The sequence below is a fragment of the Bos indicus x Bos taurus genome, chromosome 9 (genome assembly GCF_003369695.1).
Source record: "Bos indicus x Bos taurus breed Angus x Brahman F1 hybrid chromosome 9, Bos_hybrid_MaternalHap_v2.0, whole genome shotgun sequence".
Classification (NCBI taxonomy): Eukaryota; Metazoa; Chordata; class Mammalia; order Artiodactyla; family Bovidae; genus Bos; species Bos indicus x Bos taurus.
In genome coordinates, this window is record NC_040084.1 from 89,026,573 (window position 1) to 89,045,126 (window position 18,554).

At 42.1% G+C, this 18,554-nt stretch overlaps 1 protein-coding gene across 1 annotated transcript in view; it reads left to right on the forward strand.

Annotated features, from left to right (window-relative positions):
- Positions 1–546: 546 nt before the first annotated feature.
- ESR1 (estrogen receptor 1) overlaps positions 547–18,554 on the forward strand; it is a 410,506-nt gene continuing 392,498 nt past the window's right edge. The window contains exon 1 of the mRNA XM_027551868.1: positions 547–671. The gene's annotated coding sequence lies outside the window, so the exon portion shown is untranslated. The remainder of the gene's footprint in view (positions 672–18,554) is intronic.

The following is an 18,554-nucleotide window of genomic DNA, read 5'->3' on the forward strand; positions in this document are numbered from 1 at the left end:
GATGATCAGATGGCAGAGGAACGGCTTCAGAGGCAGAGAGAAGCTAACCTCAGCAGGACACTGAAGTCAAGAACCTAACTGATCAGGGATCAGTAGTGCAGAGCTGTCGAACCAATGTTGAATGAGAAAGTTACCAAAACGCTCACTGAACATGCATCCTCACTCCTGTTCTGAGCTGTAACAAAATTTATGTGTCCAATGAATGCTTGATTATTATTTTTCCAACCCAAAATGCCTGTCTAGACTTTAACCTTTATTAGTAGTGAAGAGAAAGTGAGCTGGTATTCATTAAAAAAAAAAAAAATTCAATCAGATTAACAGATGACTTATACCCTTGTGAAATGTCTGTCTTGACCCAAGTGCTAGGACAGTGAGAATTAGGCCTGGTGTGGAGAAAGAAAGGCCACCCCCTCCTCTATTTTGTACAGAAGACTTTTCCACTCCTAGTCAAATGGTGGTGCTAGTTCTTTAGTTTTGAGTTTCTGCATTTCCTAATTTCATGGTCATAACAGCCTCTTGTCTACTGCCTCAGAACGGATTTCACCAAAACTGAAAATAAGGGCTCCATGCTCAGAAGTTCCCTAACGGACTCGAAAGGTTAATGTTCCTTTCCCTTGCCCTTCTATAGCATACGAAGACAGTCTTTCAGTGACATTCTTCTCCTCAAGCAGGTACTCCTATTTCTTCTTCTCAGTATATATGTATATATATACTCTTTTTCTTTTTGTTATATGTGCTACTATTTACAAACGTGATGTAACTTTACAGCTTCCCTCTCCTGTGAAAAGATGTTCATTTTTCTCTTAATGCTCCAGGGATATTTTGCAAAGTTTCTGGCAAGTATTAGTATGACGTTGAAATGTTAAGTCTAAACTTGGTACAGTGAAAATCCACTTTTTAAATGATATTCAGCTGAGTCAGAGGGCAACTCGACTACCCTTTTCTTAGCACTCACTGACAGGCTGTCTGCTTGCTCCAGATAACGCCTATTTATTTGATCCAGCTCTAGCTAGAAGGTTTTGGATTATCGAAATGTGGCAGAATTTCAAAAATTATTAATTGGACTGATCACGGGCTAGCGTGAACATGCTACCTGTTTTCGTCATCTTTGGGTGCCGTAACTTCTGTGAGTTGAAACTAAGCAATCTGAATAAGCCATTACTTGTTTCCTGAAGGCAGTCAAGTTTTCTGAAAAGCTACGCCATCTAGCAATCCAAAAGTCAGCCACCCTGTCTTTAAATTGCCTGTGATTTCAGGGCAAGTTCTCTTGGGTCTTTCTGCCTCAGTTTGCTCTCCTGTGGAAGACACTCCTGGGCACTTTTTACAGGGGGTTGGCGTGTACGTAAGTGTCTCCCTGCACCACAGAGTGCTACTTAAATAATGATGTGGCAGTCACAAAAGACAGGGCAGCATACTTTCATTTTGGTTAAAGGCATGCCACATGTTTCAGGAAATGCGTGTTACGTTCTAAGTTCTGTGCTGTGTTAAGAGGGTAACCAGTCTTCGCTCTCCCAGACATGCCCATAGTAGCCAACATAATTAAAAAAAAAATCTTAATGTAAGTATTGAGCTTTATCAGGACTTGGGATCATGGCACTGATTTCTGTTCAAAGATGCCAGATTTTTATTGGCTTTCTGGGCCAGATATAACAGACTTGCAAAGTTACTCCATGCACAAGATTGCTAGGAAACTCACCTGGTTTTGAATATTATATATATACACACATATATTTACATACATATGTAGGTATATATATATATATATATATATGTTTATTTCACATCTATGATGTATATATGATATATATATTAATGTTGAAAGTGAACTTATGAATATGAGGTTGCAGTGTTTGAATTTTATCTTAAAATACACTGAGAGACAAAAGAAATGAAATTAGATGAATCCTTATGAGATGTAGGCTTCAGAACCTGTTTCTACTCTATATAATCCTTTCCTCTTTCTCCAAAGCAAATGTTTGCTCCAATTTTGTTAATATCCTATGAAGATTGCCCCCTAGGATTTAATGCATGTGACTATACTATTCTAGTGGTTAGATATAACACTTACAGGGTATTAGGTTTCAAAGAAATTAGGAATAAAAATAACATAATCATCAGAGACAACAACATGGAGGGAAAAAAAGCAAAAATTTTGAATATGCATGTAAGTGCCATATTTCCTAGCAGATATTATTTCTTAGACTCTTGGAGGTATTTGTTTTATTTTATGGCAATGACAGTCGAGGAAAGGGATTAAAGTTTATGTTCTCAAACTTGCAGCAAGAACGGAGTCAAACAATTATCTTTCATTTCAATTAACTCTGTATCTTTCATTCAGTTTAGGATTTAGAGTTATCGACTCTCTTCCTTTTTGCTAACACCCACTCTCAACCTCTGTACAATGTAAATATTTGCACTTCAGGTCTGCTAAACATTTTCATGTGGTTTTCTGTGGCTTTGCTCAGTATTTGTCCATATTCATTTAGTCCAGTTGATCAGTACAACCGCTGAGACTCAGGGCCTGGTACCTAGGCTTTAGTTTGCCCAAAACAGAGAACAGCACTGGTTCATGGCTGCAGGTTGGCTACAAAGATTAGGCAAATAATTGCCAAAGATAAGGCAAGAATGAGAGTGACCCAGCTCTGAGTAGATCATCCATATTGGTTGTAAAATGTTCATAGCATAAGTTTCCCTCATAGTGGTTGAGAAATGGCCCTGCCCATTCATGTCCATCATGGCTGTGTCTGTCCTTAATCCCCGTGTTGGGCTCCCTGCACAGAGTGTAATAAACTGCTAGTTTTAGAGCAAGGTACTTGTATGTGTTAGTTGCTCAGTCTTTGTGACCCCCATGGATGGTAGCCCGCCAGGCTCCTCTGTCCGTGGGATTCTCCAGGCAAGAATACTGCAGTGGATTGCCATACCCTTCTCCAGAGGATCTTCCCAAGGCAGGGACTGAACCCTGGCCTCCTGCACTGCAGGAAGATTCTTTACCGTTTGAGCTATAGGGAAGTCTTAGCAGGTGGCTTTTGATGAAGGTGATGGTGAGGAAGGTGATCTTGCCTCCTAGGCACAAATTCAGTCGACTTCCTCTGGATCGTTCCCACTGGACCCTGACAAAACCTTGCACATCAGTGAGTTTATCATTCTTTCTAAGGAGTGTAAATTTTTTTTCTTTCTCACTCTGAGACAGAGTCAGAATGCAGAGGCTTGCATTATCCCTGTGTGCGTGCTAAGTCGCTTCAGTTGTGTCCGACTCTATGAGACTCTATGGACTGTGGCCCACCAGGCTCCTCTGTCCGTGGGATTCTCCAGGCAAGAATATTTGAGTAGGTTGCCACGCCGTTCCTCAGGGGGTCTTCCTGGCCCAGGGATTGAACCTGCATCTCTTACATCTCCTGCATTGGTAGACAGATTCTTTACCACTAGCGCCACCTAGGAAGATCCTTGCATTATCCATTTGCCCCTAAAAATATGTTGCTGGAAAGCATCTGCTTCTGCTCGGGTCTCCCCTAGCAGACCTCTTTGGTGAGGATTCAGATGTTCAGCAATTTTGATTCAAAACCACAGGAGATGGCTGAGTCCAAACCAGCATGCCCATCACTTTCTAGTTGTATGATTTAACCTCTGGCCTCAAATTCCTCATCTGTAAAGTAGGGATAATAGGAGTGGCCCCTGGATTTAATTGTGTGGAGTAAACGAGATTAAACTACTTAATAAACCACTTGTAGTCTTCACATGTTAGAAACTCCATAGGATGAAGTCATTTTTATTCCAAGCCTAGTTACACTGCCTGATAGTAAATGTTGGTGGAATAAATGACGAAACCTCATGGTCAGTATCACAGCCACTAGGAGTTTGCATCCATTGGACCAAACAGGGAACTTGACCTGAAAAAAAAGGAACAAAAGCAGTCAGCTGAGCCTGCCATGGGTGCAATGCTGCTGTGTCTGTAATAAGCATAAAGTATTGGAAGAGAAGGTACAGAAATCCCTAACATCCTACCCTCCATTATGACTTCTCCTTTGTGACCCTAAGGGTAGTTACATCCATTTGTGATAAGAGGAGTAGGAAAGAAAATGGGCAAATTCTTGCTGAGACAAGGATGAATGAAACTTGGTACAAATGCTTCCCATTCATTTTGCTGTCCAGAGAAGTGTTCAGTTTGGCGGTTGGGCCAAGCCTGAGTCTGTACTTGTGTACAGTTGTACCCTGATTTCTCATTCAACGTGATGCCAGAGACCTGGGGTGATTTCACCCTCTGGCTCTATAACAAACACTTAATGCCCACGAGGCAGTAGGAACAGCAATCGTATTAGTATTTCCCTTTTAGGGAGCTCTGATTTTGTACCAAGCTTTTTATAAGCATGATCACATTTAATCCTTACAACCACTCCACATGGTAAACAACAGTATGGTTCCAGTTTTACAAATGAGGACACCAAGGCTTTGCAAACTTAGGTCATGTGCCCAATGTTAGATGTCTTTACAAAGGACAGTTCTAAGACTTGAAGATAAGCTTCTCTGTTTCCCAAGCCCCCACTTCCAGCCATTCCTTGATAGAACACTCATCTCTAAAGTTTTGGATCCATATGATCCTTGCCGAGGAGATCTAACCAGTCCATCCTAAAGGAAATCAGTCCTGAATGTTCATTGGAAGGACTGATGTTGAAGCTGAAACTCCAATACTTTGGTCACCTGATGCGAAGAGCTGACTCATTGGAAAAGACCCTGATGCTGGGAAAGATTGAAGGCGAGAGGAGAAGGGGATGACAGAGGATGAGATGGTTGGATGGCATCACGGACTCAATGGACATGGTTAGTGATGGACAGGGAGGCCTGGAGTGCTACAATCCATGGGGTCACAAAGAGTCAGACACGACTGAGTGACTGAACTGAACTGAATTGATCCTTGCCTTGGAGGAGCAAGCTGAGCATCTAGGCTGATAAGAGATAAGAGAACAGTCTTTTGGACTCTGTGGGAGAGGGAGAGGGTGGGATGATTTGGGAGAATGGCATTGAAACATGTATAATATCATATATGAAATGAGTCGCCAGTCCAGGTTCGACGCACGATACTGGATGCTTGGGGCTGGTGCACTGGGACGACCCAGAGGAATGGTATGGGGAGGGAGAAGGGTTCAGGATGGGGAACACATGTATACCTGTGGCAGATTCATTTTGATACATGGCAAAACCAATACAATATTATAAAATTAAAAAAATTAAAAAAATGGAAAAAATTAAAAAAAAAAAGAGATAAAAGCATACACCCTCAGGGTCTCAGTATCTTCATCTGTAAACTGGGAATAATATTATCTGACTCATAGAAGCTTTATGGCTCTTCATGGGGATTAAATTGAATAATGTAAGTAAAAGAACTTTGGAAAAAGTTCAGCCTTTTGAAACATAGGTGTTAGATGCAGAATGCATAAATAATGATTTAGTTACATGTCACCACATGAGTGAGAGTGGCCCTTGTGTGATGCTATGAAATGGGGATGAAAGGTGGGTTCATTTGTGCTCTAAAGGCCTGAGAGTGTGTGCAGTGGTGGAGGTGTGGGCGGAGAGGCTTGGGCCCCGAGGCAGGTGGGAAAGGTTGTAAGTAGGGCAGGCAGAGGGGTGGGGCTTTGGCGGGGTAGTGGCAGACAGGCTGGGAGTCAGCCAGCTCCCTCTCTGTAATCCTGTCCCTGGGGCATCCCAGTAGTCCTTGGGATGCTCTATGACTTGTCTGAGAAGACAAGCGGCCAGGAGCTGCCCTCGCAGTTCTGTTGTAAAAAACCACAAACACTGGTTCAGCTGCACACCTGGCACTTCATTTTACTAAGCCCGGCCATCAGGAGCTTGAATTGGCTTCTCTCTTCTATTTATAGTCATCAGCAACTCTCAGTTCTTTGAGGTTTCCTGCTACGAGTGAATGCAGATGGAGGCACAGCCCTCCAGCTTCCCTTTCTCACTACCGTGAAGACAACGCACAGCCCGGGGTGGGAACTGGCAGTCATGAGTGGGGAGAGACAGGCCCTGACAAAAGGACCACCTAGGGAAATGGACAAGTCTGTGCACTCACGGCCCCTGGTCTGGGTCCCTGTCCTTTGCTGGGACAGTAGATTGCCAGTGGGGTTTTGGCATTTCTTTTTTCTCTGCTGCTGCTGCTAAGTTGCTTCAGTTTTGTCCGACTCTGTGCGACCCCATAGACGGCAGCCCACCAGGCTCCGCTGTCTCTGGGATTCTCCAGGCGAGAACACTGGAGTGGGTTGCCATTTCCTTCTCCAATGCAGGAAAGTGAAAAGTGAAAGTGAAGTCGCTCAGTCGTGTCTGACTCTTCTCGACCACATGGACTGCAGCCTACCAGGCTCCTCCATCCATGGGATTTTCCAGGCAAGAGTACTGGAGTGGGTTGGCATTGCCTTCTCCTTCTTTTTCCTCGGATCCCATCAAACTGTACTCTGACCAAATAACCAGCAGCTGAGCTCTCTAAACACGCTTATTCCCCTAGATTGGTTCAGAAGACCTGAAAGCCCTTTTGCAAATGGATGAACTACATTTCTGAGACCCTTCTTCCCTCTGCTGTTCATAGAAATAGTCTCAGCGGGGTATTTCCTTTTCAGAAGTTCGAAAAGGCACGAAGAAATCCACAAGAAACTTTGAGTTTATCTCACAGAAAGCTGTCTTTTATACTCTCATCTTTACTTACCATTGGGGCTTCCCTGGTGGCTCAGACAGTAAAGAATCTGTCTGCAGTGCAGGAGACCTGGATTCGATCCCTGGGTCGGGAAGATCCCTTGGAGAAGGGAATGGCTACCCACTCCAGTATTCTTGCCTGGATAATCCCATGGACAGGGGAGCTTGGTGGGCTACAATCCATGGGGTTGCAAGGAGCTGGACACGACTGAGCGACTAACATACACTTACTATAGCCAGTCATCTGTCAGCATTCACTTCCTTAAAACCATGTGCTGTAAAGTAAGAGATGATCACATCATATATGACAATCCATTTGACTATATTTCACCTTAAAACTATGTGACAAATATAGATTTCTTTGAAATTTTGAAAATTCTACTTACATCATTTTTTTTTTTTTTTTGCTTATTTTTGTTTCTACAGTCACCATGTGAAATTGATGGCACTCAAGACTAAAGGACACACACTGCTGCCTCTGCACCTTTTTAGCAAGAAACACAAAGCCCTTCCCCAAAGTCTCTACCCCTGCCCTGCCCCAGGCTTCCCTGCACCAAATTTTACTAAAGGATATTTAGAGATTACTTAGAATCCAATATAGTTCAATTTGACACACACTGTTCAGTTTTTTTTTTTCCTGATTTTATTTAAGGAATGAGTAATATTTACAAAGGCCCTGCTGTGGTTTATTAACGTCTGTCCAGAGTCTCTGCTCCCAACCGGACTGAAAGCGTCTTAAGTACAATGACGGGTTTGTGCCCGCCTCACTCTAGCGCCGCGGGGGCACTGGGATGCTCTGGATGTTGTTGTTTAGTTACTCAGTGGTGTCTGGCTCTTTGCTACCCCGTGGGCAGTAGCCTGCCAGGCTTCTCTGTCCAAGGGGATTCTCCAGGCAAGAATACCGGAGTGGGTTGCTATTTCCTTCTCTAGGGGATATTCCCAGTCCAGGGATCCAACCTGCATCTTCTGTGTTGGCAAGCAGATTCTTCACCACTGAGTCACTTGGGAAGCCCTGCCCTGGGTGTTGGGGGGCACAACTGTGTGTGATAGAGCCTGACCTGTTCCTCGATCCTGGGGCGTTCACTATTAGTTATGGTCACTAAGGCACACGGTAGGATATGTGATTATTACACAGTGACCATCATGTCACATATTACAATATGGCGAAGTAGAATGTGATGAGTGCTTCATGAAAAGTCAACATGTGGTGTGGAAGCAAGGAAGGGAATCTATTTCTGGGGGAGGGGTGATGGGAAGGAGGGGTGGAGAGGGAGGAGATGGTTAGAGATGGTTTCACATAGGAAGTAACATTTGCCCATGGCCCTAATAGATGGGTAATGTTTACCTAGGAAGATTTAAGGAAAGACAAGAACACAAGTAAAGCATGGGGATAAAAGATCTGAGGACTCATTAGCCAGCTTGTGGAAACATGGATGAGAAGAGTGCAGGGGAATGGTGTGAGATTATTTTGTAATTGAGAGTTAACTGTCAGACTTCTGGACTGATGGTGTAGATACTCTAGAGTAGGGTTGGAATGAAATGAAAACTTAACCTTAGGAAAATGCTGTGTAAATTGTAATTCTCAGATGAAGAGTGAGCGTGTCACTCTGGAGGTGATTAAACTAGTTCAAGAGAAAGTGAAAAGTGAAAGTGAAGGTGACTCAGTTGTGTCTGACTCTTTGTGACCCCATGGACTGTATATCCCATGGAATTCTCTAGGCCAGAACACTGGAGTGGGTAGCCTATCCCTTCTCCAGGGGATCTTCCCAACCCAGGAATCAAACGGGGGTCTCCTGCATTGTAGGCGGTTTCTTTACCAGGAAAGCCCCAGTTCAAGACAGGTGTGACACAATTTAAAAAGTCTTGATTGTTTATGGTTGTAAAGAATATTTTTGTTCCCAAATAACTAGCATAAAAAGAAGTAGGTTAGGATTCAGAAGATATAACTCTGCCACTGATGTGCTGAATAATCTCAGCAAATAACTCGCATGGTCAAGGCTCTGTTTTCCCAACTGTAAAATGGGCATAACAACTACCAAACACTGATTAAAGATGCTCCTAGTGATGCAACGAAGATTAAGTGACAGAACTTGAAAAGTTATATATATGTGTTACTCATATATGTGTAAAATGCTATTAACTTGGAATATTTTTCTAGTACAATTATTTTATTTAAACAAAATGTAGAATTAGAAGAGTACATGATTCTATTAGATTAGATTAAGGCTGTTTTAATTTGTTTGTAGTTATTAAATAGGTACTTTGTACTAGATGCTGAATAGTTTTTTAAAAAATATTTTATTGTGGTAAGAACACTTAACATGAGCTCTATTTTCTTAACAAATGGAAGGAAGCCCAAAAGGGAGGGATATATGTATATATATGGCTGATTTACTTTGCTGTACAGTAGAAACTAACACAATGTGGTAAAGCAACTCTACTTCAAAAAAATTGATTAGCCGTACATACACACGTATCCATACGTATGGCTGAATCCCTTCACTGTTCACCTGAAACTATCCCAGCATGGTTAATTGGCTATACCCCAATACAAAACAGAAAGCTAAGAAATTAATTAAAAAACTGTTGTTAACTATAGATGTTGTTCAATAGATCTCTCAGTTCAGTTCATTTGTTCAGTCACTCATCGTGTCCAACTCTTTGCGACCCCATGAACCGCAGCATGCCAGGACTCCCTGTCCATCACCAACTCCCGGAGTCCACCCAAACCCATCTTCCTTAAGTCAGTGATGCCATCCAACCATCTCATCCTCTGTCATCCCCTTCTCCTCCTGCCCTCAATCTTTCCCAGCATCAGGGTCTTTTCAAATGAATCACTTCTTTGCATCAGCTGGCCAAAGGATTGGAGTTTCAGCTTCAGCATCAGTCCTTCCAATTAACACCCAGGACTGATCTGCTTTGGGATGGACTGGTTGTATCTCCTTGCAGTCCAAGGGACTTTCAAGAGTCTTTTCCAGCACCACAGTTCAAAAGCATCAATTTTTCAGCGCTCAACTTTCTTTATAGTCCACCTCTCACATCCATACATAACCACTGGAAAAACCACAGCCTTGACTAGATGGGCCTTGTTGACAAAGTAATGTCTTTGCTTTTTAATATGCTGTCTAGGTTGGTCATAACTTTCCTTCCAAGAAGTAAGCATCTTAATTTCATGGCTGCAATCACCATCTACAGTGATTTTTGAGCCCAGATAAGTAAAGTCAGACAACAGATCTCTCAGTTCAGTTCAGTTCAGTCTCTCAGTCATGTCCAACTCTTTGACCCCATGAATCACAGCACGCCAGGCCTCCCTGTCCATCACCAACTCCCGGAGTTCACTCAAACTCATGTCTATCAAGTTGGTGATGCCATCCAGCCATCTCATCCTCTGTTGTCCTCTTTTCCTCCTGCCCCCAATCCCTCCAAGCATCAGAGTCTTCTCCAATGAGTCAACTCTCCGCATGAGGTGAAGTACTGGAGTTTCAGCTTTAGCATCATTCCTTCCAAAGAATACCCAGGAATGATCTCCTTTAGAATGGACTGGTTGGATCTCCTTGCAGTTCAAGGGACTCTCAAGAGTCTTCTCCAATACCACAGTTCAAAAGCATCACTTCTTTGGCACTCAGCTTTCTTCACAATCCAACTCCCACATCCATACATGACCACTGGAAAAACCATGCCTTAATTAGATGGATCTTTGTTGGCAAAGTAATGTTTCTGCTTTTGAATATGCTAGTGGAGGTGATAGAATTCCAGTTGAGCTATTCCAAATCCTGAAAGATGATGCTGTGAAAGTGCTGCACTCAATATGCCAGCAAATTTGGAAAACTCAGCAGTGGCCACAGGACTGGAAAAGGTCAGTTTTCATTCCAAGCCCAAAGAAAGGCAATGCCAAAGAATGCTCAAACTACTGCACAATTGCACTCATTTCACACGCTAGTAAAGTAATGCTCAAAATTCTCCAAGCCAGGCTTCAGCAATATGTGAACCGTGAACTTCCTGATGTTCAGGCTGGTTTTAGAAAAGGCAGAGGAACCAGAGATCAAATTGCCAATATCCACTGGATCATTGAAAAAACAAGAGAGTTCCAGAAAAAAAACATCTATTTCTGCTTTATTGACTCTGCCAAAGCCTTTGACTGTGTGGACCACAATAAACTGTGGAAAATTCTGAAAGAGATGGAAATACCAGACCAGCTGATCTGCCTCTTGAGAAATTTGTATGCAGGTCAGGAAGCAACAGTTAGAACTGGACATGGAACAACAGACTGGTTCCAAATAGGAAAAGGAGTCCATCAAGGCTGTATTTGTCACGCTGCTTATTTATTTATATGTAGAGTACATCATGAGAAATGCTGGACTAGAAGAAACACAAGCTGGAATCAAGATTGCTGGGAGAAATATCAATCACCTCAGATATGCAGATGACACCACCCTTATGGCAGAAAGTGAGGAGGAACTAAAAAGCCTCTTGATGAAAGTGAAAGTGGATAGTGAAAAAGTTGGCTTAAAGGTCAACATTCAGAAAACAATGATCATGGCATCCGGTCCCATCACTTCATGGGAAATAGATGGGGAAACAGTGGAAACAGTGTCAGACTATATTTTGGGGGGCTCCAAAATCACTGCAGATGGTGATTGCAGCCATGAAATAAAAAGATGCTTACTCCTTGGAAGGAAAGTTATGACCAACCTAGATAGCATATTAAAAAGCAGAGACATTACTTTGTCAACATAGGTTCGTCTAGTCAAGGCTATGGTTTTTCCTGTGGTCATGTATGGATGTGAGAGCTGGAGTGTGAAGAAGGCTGAGCGCTGAAGAATTGAGAACTGTGGTGTTGGAGAAGACTCTTGAGAGTCCCTTGGACTGCAAGGAGATCCAACCAGTCCATTCTGAAGGAGATCAGCCCTGGGATTTCTTTGGAAGGAATGATACTAAAGCTGAAACTCCAGTGCTTTGGCCACCTCATGAGAAGAGCTGACTCATTGGAAAAGACTCTGATACTGGGAGGGATTGAGGGCAGGCGGAGAAGGGGACGACAGAGGATGAGATGGCTGGATGGCATCACTGACTCGATGGACGTGAGTCTGAGTGAACTCTGGGGGTTGGTGATGGACAGAGAGGCCTGGGGTGCTGTGATTCATGGGGTCACAAAGAGTCGGACACAACTGAGCGACTGATCTGATCTGATCTAGGTTGGTCATAACTTTTCTTCCAAGGAGTAAGCATCTTTTAATTTCATGGCTGCAATCACCATCTGCAGTGATTTTGGAGCCCCCCAAAATAAAGTCTGACACTGTTACCACTGTTTCCCCATCTATTTGCCATGAAGTGATGGGACCAGATGCTATGATCTTAGTGTTCTGAATGTTGAGCTTTAAGCCAACTTTTTCAGTCTCCTCTTTCACTTTCATCAAGAGGCTCTTTAGTTCCTCTTCACTTTCTGCCATAAGGGGGTGTCATCTGCATATCTGAGGTTATTGATATTTTTCCTGGCAATCTTGATTCCAGCTTATGCTTCCTCCAGCCCAGTGTTTCTCATGATGTACTCTACACATAAGTTAAATAAGCAAGGTGACAATATACAGCCTTGACGTACTCCTTTTCCTATTTGGAACCAGTCTGTTGTTCCATGTCCAGTTCTAACTGTTGCTTCCTGACCTGCATATAGGTTTCTCAAGAGGCAGATCAGGTGGTCTGGTATTCCCATCTCTTTCAGAATTTTCCACAGTTTATTGTGATCCACACAGTCAAAGGCTTTGGCATAGTCAATAAAGCAGAAATAGATGTTTTTTTTCTGGAACTCTCTTGTTTTTTCCATGATCCAGCGGATGTTGGCAATTTGATCTCTGGTTCCTCTGCCTTTTCTAAAACCAGCTTGAACATCTGGAAGTTCACAGTTCACGTATTCCTGAGCCTGGCTTGGAGAATTTTGAGCATTATTAGCGTGTTAGATGAGTGCAATTGTGCAGTAGTTTGAGCATTCTTTGGCATGGCCTTTCTTTGGGATTGGAATGAAAACTGACCTTTTCCAGTCCTGTGGCCACTGCTGAGTTTTCCAAATTTGCTGGCATATTGAGTGCAGCACTTTCACAGCATCATCTTTCAGGATTTGAAATAGCTCAACTGGAATTCCATCACCTCCACGAGCTTTGTTTGTAGTGATGCTTTCTAAGGCCCACTTGAGTTCACATTCCAGGATGTCTGGCTCTAGGTCAGTGATCATACCATCATGATTATCTTGGTCGTGAAGATCTTTTTTGTACAGTTCTTCTGTGTATTCTTGCCACCTCTTCTTAATAGCTTCTGCTTCTGTTAGGTCCATACCATTTCTGTCCTTTATCAAGCCCATCTTTGTATGAAATATTCCCTTGGTATCTCTAATTTTCTTGAGGAGATCTCTAGCCTTTCCCATTCTGTTGTTTTCCTCTATTTCTTTGCATTGATTGCTGAGGAAGGCTTTCTTATCTCTTCTTGCTATTCTTTGGAACTCTGCATTCAGATGCTTATATCTTTCCTTTTCTTCTTTGCTTTTCACTTCTCTTCTTTTCACAGCTATTTGTAAGGCCTCCCCAGACAGCCATTTTACTCTTTTGCATTTCTTTTCCATGGGGATGGTCTTGATCCTGTCTCCTGTACAATGTCACGAACCTCATTCCATAGTTCATCAGGCACTCTATCTATCAGATCTAAGCCCTTAAATCTATTTCTCACTTCCACTGTATAATCATAAGGGATTTGATTTAGGTCATACCTGAATGGTCTAGTGGTTTTCCCCACTTTCTTCAATTTAAGTCTGAATTTGGCAATAAGGAGTTCATGATCTGAGCCACAGTCAGCTCCCGGTCTTGTTTTTGCTGACTTTATAGAGCTTCTCCATCTTTGGCTGCAAAGAATATAATCAATCTGATTTCAGTGTTGACCATCTGGTGATGTCCATGTGTAGAGTCTTCTCTTGTGTTGTTGGAAGAGGGTGTTTGCTATGATCAGTGCGTTCTCTTGGCCAAACTCTATTAGCCTTTGCCCTGCTTCATTCCGTATTCCAAGGCCAAATTTGCCTGTTACTCCAGGTGTTTCTTGACTTCCTACTTTTGCATTCCAGTCCCCTATAATGAAAAGGACATCTTTTTTGGGTGTTAGTTCTAAAAGGTCTTGTAGGTCTTCATAGAACCCTTCAACTTCAACTTCTTCAGCATTCCTGGTTGGGGCATAGACTTGGATTACTGTGATATTGAATGGTTTGCCTTGGAAACAAACAGAGATCATTCTGTCGTTTTGGAGATTGCATCCAAGTACTGCATTTTGGACTCTTTTGTTGACCATGATGGCTACTCCATTTCTTCTAAGGGATTCCTGCCCGCAGTAGTAGATATAATGGTCATCTGAGTTAAAGTCACCCATTCCAGTCCATTTTAGTTTGCTGATTCCTGGAATGTCGACATTCACTCTTGCCATCTCCTGTTTGACCACTTCCAATTTGTCCTGATTCATGGACCTGACATTCCAGGTTCCTATGCAATATTGCTCTTTACAGCATCGGACCTTGCTTCTATCACCAGTCACATCCACAGCTGGGTATTGTTTTTGCTTTGGCTCCATCCCTTCATTCTTTCTGGAGTTATTTCTCTATTGATCTCTAGTAGCATATTGGGCACCTACTGACCTGGGGATTTCCTCCTTCAGTATCCTATCATTTTGCCTTTTCATACTGTTCATGGGGTTCTCAAGGCAAGAATACTGAAGTGGTTTGCCATTCCCTTCTCCAGTGGACCTCATTCTGTCAGACCTCTCCACCATGACCTGCCTGTCTTGGGTGGCCCCACAGGGCATGGCTTAGTTTCATTGAGTTAGACAAGGCTGTGGTCCTAGTGTGATTAGGTTGACTAGTTTTCTGTGATTATGGTTTCAGTGTGTCTGCCCTGTGATGCCCTCTTGCAACACCTACAGTCTTACTTGGGTTTCTCTTACCTTGGATGTGGGGTATCTCTTCACGGCTGCTCCAGCAAAGCACAGCCGCTGCTCCTTACCTTGGATGAGGGGTATCTCCTCACTGACACCCCTCCTGACCTTGAACATGGAATAGCTCCTCTAGGCCCTCCTTTACCTGCGCAGCCACCGCTCCTTGGATGTGGGGTTGCTTCTCTCGGCTGCCGCCCCTGGCCTTGGGCATGGGGTAGCTCCTCCCGCACGCCACCCCTGACCTTGGATGTGGGTAGCTCCTCTCAGAGGCAAGGATACCAATTAAAAAAAAAAAAGAAAAGGCAAAGACTTGTTCAGGGTTGGGAGTTGGCGGGGGGAAGGCCAAGCACACTAAATAATTTGATTTCAGTTACAATAAATCTCAAGTGATAATACTCTACTTCTGAGGATGCTCCCTGGTGGGCAATGTTGGGGCATTTTATTTTAAGCAGAAAAGTACAGGGACAGGGTGACATCATAACATTCAGCATGAGGAACATTGCTCACATTGGTCTGTGGGCCTACCCCTCCAGATTATTTAGGCTTCACAAATCAAGCCAAGAGGTATTTCCAAATTTAGTTTGTGAGGGAAAGGTTTCGTAGAAGAATGTTGTTTTCTAGGAAATGAAAAAGCAGAAAGCAAAGTCTCCTGCTTACTATGGCATTCATGTTGCATAAGCAATATTAATAGAGTTGAGTATTAATCATTCAGAGCAGCTCACAAATTATCTATGTTCAGATTACACAGGGCCCTTGCTTCACTTTCTTCTCACCATCTGGAGTCTGTCCATTTGACTCCTCCCTCGGCACTTGGAAGAGAAGCAAAACTGAAGTGCACCAATTTTCCACTTGATAACAGCCATGGTGAAAAGCTCAGTAGGGGAAGGGGTTTATACTGTTAAGCTGAAGAAAGTTTTTGGATTGCTTAAGGCTCCAATTTGTTGATGGGATTTCTAGAATTCACCAACACCGATATTTGAGAATTGAGTACTCTAGACAAGTTTGTAGATTTATGAAAGTGTAACTAACAAGGGCTGTCCTTAAATTTCTTATCCAGCTCTTCAGTTCTAAATTTATTGCCAATTTTGTTTATCAAACTTATTCTCAGAGGAGTGGTATTTGCTAGGGCCACAAGGAAACATCTGTGAGCTTAAACCTTAGAGGCAGATAGCCAATTAGAACATTTGGCATTTAAGGCTTAGATTGCAGAAGAGAAAAATTAATCAAGGAAACCCTTAAAAATATTGAGAAGGCAACTTAAAAAAAGTCTTATCACTGATGAACTGAAGTACTGAGTTCATGTTAATTAAGAAATGTCAGGATTTAATAATGAATCAATGAGGACTGTCATATTATGGGAAGGTTGGACGTTGATGTCAATCTCTGTTGCCAGGATTTATGGCAGATTATATAATAGAATCCTGAGCTCTGTGAGATCAAAGGAAAATGCTGGCTCTCTCTTCATCCATTCTCTTAGGTCAAGCCTACCCAGCAAGAAGCCAAGTTGAGAGTTGAGCAATTATCTGAAGTGGGCAGTAAAGACTGCCAAAACCAGATAATACATAACCAGAAAGTCACCATGGAGGGAAAATGTGGACTGAAAATAGAAGGGAAGGGGGTAAAATGTCAAACAGTTTGGTCAGTGTCCACAGTCTACAGTCACTGGATAACAGCCAATTCCTGGCTTAATGTAATTATCTAGAATGAGTATAAAGACTAGAGTTAAAAAAAAGATGAATTCATTACCAAGGTTGTTGTATATTTGTGCAAAATTTCTCTGTATCTGAATTACTATCTGTGACATGCTGATTTTTGAGTAGTCCCAGGGATTTTACTATTTTAGATTAGTATGTCGAGGTGACTGAGGAAGCCCAAGCACTCTATTGTCTTACATGGAGAATACATTTTAGATTAATTGAACGTTATATTTAATTAACCTTTTCCACCTACAGCATAGGCTTACGAACTTTCCATTGAAAACTTTGATTCTCCCTTACCTTTATCATTTCCTTATGTGGTAATTTCTGTATCTCCTTGATGTCCATAGAATTTATCAAGGAATAGTACAAACCCACTGGAATAGGGTTTGTATTATCTTTGGTTAAAAGATAAAAAATAAAACTACCAAAGTCTTAGATCAATGTCATTTTTTTTCTTCTATTCGAAATGGAAACCATAAACTACTTACTCTGAGCAGATGTTTCCTAGACCTAAAATATAGTTGTCATTCCTTGACCCCTATAAATCTGTCATTGTGTACCTGCTAATCTTGAAAACTCCTTAATTCACATTAAACTTTCCATTTGTTGTTTTTTTATTGAGAAAAAGTTCATAAATTAGATTCCCTGTTGCTTAGAATTAAGAAAAAACACAGTCAGGCTAGTATTACAGAGAGAAAAACAAGTTATGAAGTTAATATTTTTTCACTCTATCATGTCTTGTACTTTGAAAGCCATCGTATACATCATTTGGGGGAAAAAAAAACACCCAAAAAATAACCCAGGGCCTTTTTTCAATAGCTCAGGCTGATGTTTGAAATTCACAGTGAAAATTGCCCATGGAATATTCTTGAAGTACTGCTAGGGAGACCATTGGAAACCTTATATAAAGTAAAAATTCAAGAAGAATTTTGCATGAAGTAAGGATTAAGAAAGTTGTTTTGTAAATAATATGAATGCGTGTATTAAGTGGCATTGTTAAATTTCTCACTCACTCTGTGTAGGGACTGCTTTTCCTGTCATAGAGCAATGTCTGAATCTCTGTGATATACCCATATAACACAGCCACCAGAGGTTCAAATCAGCTTCTGGTGAACTCATGTTTGGAGATGCTGTGGGCCAGCATTTTTTGCTCTAATAGCAAAATTGATCTACAAAAACAGAATTCATCCTATGGACCTGAGTTGGTAGGGTGGGTGGTGGTCTATGAATTTCGCATGATTGCTTGCTCATGGCATCCATGGTAAATATCTTATGCCTTCCTTAGCTTTGTAAAAGACTATGATCAGGGAGTCATGTGCAGATGTGAGAGCTGGTCTGTAAAGAAGGCTGAGCACCAAAGAATTGATACTTTCGAACTGTGGTGTTGGAGAAGACTCTTGAGGGTCCCTTAAACAGCAAGGAGATCAAACCAGTCAATCCTAAAAGAACCAACCCTGAATATTCATTGGAAGGACTGATGCTGAAGCTGAAGCTCTAGCACTTTGGCCACCTGATGTGAAGAGCCAACTCACTGGAAAAGAACCTGATGCTGGAAAGATTGAAGGAAGGAGGAAAAGGGGATGACAGAGGACAGCAGATGGTTGGATGGCACCACTGACTCGATGGACATGAGTTTGAGCAAGCTCTAGGAGTTGGTGATGGACAGGGAAGCCTGGTGTCCTACACTGCAGTCCTTGGGGTCGCAAAGAGTCAGACACGACTGAGCAACTGAAGAACAACAACGACCAGGAAATTTTGAGCTGAACAGTTACATGAAACATCGATTCACCAAAACTTATTGATAATTGAGACTGCTTTATCTTCAACCACCTTGTTTAATTTATGCAAATAATCAAACCACTTTTAATTATGAAAATGTCTAGAAACCACCCACACAAGCCTTTCCCTCACCGTTAGAAACAAAACGAGGATGCAAACTAGGAGACTTAAGCATACAAACTTCTTCTCATTGTCTAGGATTGTAGCACCACATCTTAGCAAGCTCTTTTTGAGAAAGGATGTAGATATTAATCTGGATTTGGAATCACCACTGAGACATATGTGAATATTTTAGTTTTCTTTCTTTTTTTTTTTCTCTCCTGTCTTCTTCCGTAAATACGTTAGACCTAATTCAGCCATTCGGTTTGAAGGAGGGTTTTTCATTTAGTTTCTCTGATTATCAAATGTGTTTTGCCAGGGGCGGAGCAGTAACTGATC